Raw genomic sequence first — 2,748 nt, 5'->3', positions numbered from 1 at the left:
GCGTCAGATGAGTTTCTTAACATTATAGGTACAAAGTGAAGAAAGAAACGATATTTGATGGATATTGTATTTGTATTTACATCTCAATGTACAGAGCACTTCGAGTCCAACTTGTCCAAATCTCTCTCTTCGCCATGGCCAATCCATCAACTCTACCCTGTGGTCTCATGATGTTTTCATCGGCACCCGATCGTCTGGGCACCTCTCCGAGTCCACAGGGCACTAGTTGATTCTTGATAGCTCCATAACGAGATTTTGTTGCCGACCCAGTCATTTGTTTGTGTTTGTGAGTTAAATTTTGTTTCCAGAAGAAGTGAAACAAAGGGTGTATGGAATTCTAAGGTGTGGTGTTTGATTTGTGATGTTGATGTTGAAAGTGTTGATGTTGTTTCCCCTTTTGAGGGATGGTGTAGGTGAAAGACCAGACATGTACTGGCCCCGCCGGTGGGAGAGTGGCAAAGGCCAAACACAGAGAGTCGTCCTCGACAGCAAGTAGATATGATCATGGGGAGTGGCGAGTCTAGAACTTGACGACGTAGCCGTGCTGTTCAACGGGGATGGGCTCAACCTCGACTTGGTGTCCGGTGTAGACCTGGTAGGGTGCTGGGGCCACAGGAGCGGCGCTGTAGTAGGTTGGGGCACCTCCGGCAGCGTAGGTCAGTGGCAAGATGGCGGCGGCCATGCTGACGGCCAAGACCATGGCGAAGACGAACTGCAAGAAAAAGGTGATCGTCTATAGACGAGAAGAACTTGTCTGCCAAAATGAAACGTGCACAGTTGACGGTACATTTGTTCTGCCTCCTGATAGGCCCTTTTATTCAGCCGAGGGAAGACCCCCTAGAATGCGTACAGTGTTAAACCTATCTCTTTTAAACCTTTCACTGTACTGGTGACTTTCTTTGCTACCAAGCCAGGCCATGAGTTTGGATCAATGCTGTTGTGATTAACTAGGGCTTTTATCATTGTTATTATGTTTTCTTACCAACTACTGATACCTTTGGTTCGTTTGTTCACACACCTTGACAAGAAAGAAATATCTCGATTAGATAAGCAAATTTTGGTGCCATTTTTACAGCTTCACGTGTTGCCAACTGAAACATAATATCAACCAGGAACAAAGAGTTTTTAGGGATGACGTTACTAGTTAGGTTTTGCCTTAGAAATATAATGGGAAAACACGATTTTCTTTTCCCCGATATAACTGCTGAATGAAACAATTTCACCTCATGATAAAGTAGCCATATACTCAATAAACTTCCAAAGGATATGCTCACTAGTAATTGTGCCAATAACGGCACAAACCTTTTGATGATAACTAGCCAGGCTATCCTGGTCGTCTCGATTACTATTCCTTTTTCAAAACTGGGAATCTAGTCGATCACCGTATAGTGCACGATAAGCCAGAGTGAATCAGTACTACACAAACTGCACAAAATAGTCTTTGTATGAGCACAATTGAAAATCGTTTTTTGGCATACTGAACGTTTTGACCAGTCTTCCCAGAATGAGAATTTGCAGAGCACTGTAAAAGTATAACAGCTTTCTGATATCTTCAACATATGATGCGCTTTGTAGATTTGATATCGACGAACGCTTGGCCATATTATTCCCTGGCTGAACGGCTACGGGATGACCGGATTGGGCTTGCCACACAACTGCATAAAAACACCTGGCTTTGTGTACGGGTGTGTGTGTGTGTGTGTGTGTGTGTGTGTGTGTGTGTGTGTGTGTGTGTGTGTGTGTGTGTGTGTGTGTGTGTGTGTGTGTGTGTGTGTGTGTGTGTGTGTGTGTGTGTGTGTATGTGTGTATCTGCAAGTGTGAGTCACTATGATCTTGAATCACGCATTGAAATTATGATTGGCAGTTATCACCCTTCTGGATGAGAACCCAGAGCTTGTATTGTCCGATCTATGGGTAAAGATGTTATGTTACAAACATACACCAGGTCCTCTTTGCTCAAGGGGGGCAGTAACAACTTGCAGAATTAGTGAAAACATTTCACGCCTGGATAGCGGCGTGAACTCAATCCCACAGCGCAAACACTAACCACTATATCAGCAAACTGTGTGTGTATGTGTGTGTGTGTGTGTGTGTCTGTATGAGTGTTTATATGTGTGCACGTTTAGCAACTTGATCACTGGAAAAGTAAATGTTCACCACACTCACAAGTCTGAACATGTTGGTGAATGTGGAACTCCGTTTGAGGTCAGGAGACTGATCTGATGCCGATCTTTGCGCGGTTGGCACTTATATACAGCAGTCTGGACCCCACCCCTTCGGCCCTGGGGAGGGCGAGGTCCAGGTACCTGTACTTTATTCTATATTCATGTGTGTGTGTTTGTGTATGTGTGTGTGTGTGTGTGTGTGTGTGTGTGTGTGTGTGTGTGTGTGTGTGTGTGTGTGTGTGTGTGTGTGTGTGTGTGTGTGTGTGTGTGTGTGTGTGTGTGTGTGTGTGTGTGTGTGTGTGTGTGAGTATGTATGTGTGTGTATATTTGTATATATATTTTTCTGCATATATAGATCCACGAGTTAATGTGATTTCTCATTCTATATATATATATATATTATATATATGTATATATATGTGTGTGTGTGTATATATATATATGCTGGTACATTGTGACAAGTTGATGAAGGTGGAAAAAGAAGTTACGTGTCTAGTTTCGAGATTCTGAGTTTATTCCTGACCGGATTTGCTCTATGCTTCTTCAGAAGAATGTGTGTCTGAAGAAGCATAGAGGGAAACCG

This window comes from Oratosquilla oratoria, chromosome 19 (assembly GCF_046742065.1).
Source record: "Oratosquilla oratoria isolate Oo_2021 chromosome 19, ASM4674206v1, whole genome shotgun sequence".
In the NCBI taxonomy this organism is placed as follows: domain Eukaryota; kingdom Metazoa; phylum Arthropoda; class Malacostraca; order Stomatopoda; family Squillidae; genus Oratosquilla; species Oratosquilla oratoria.
Note: the sequence above shows the minus strand (reverse complement) of the source record.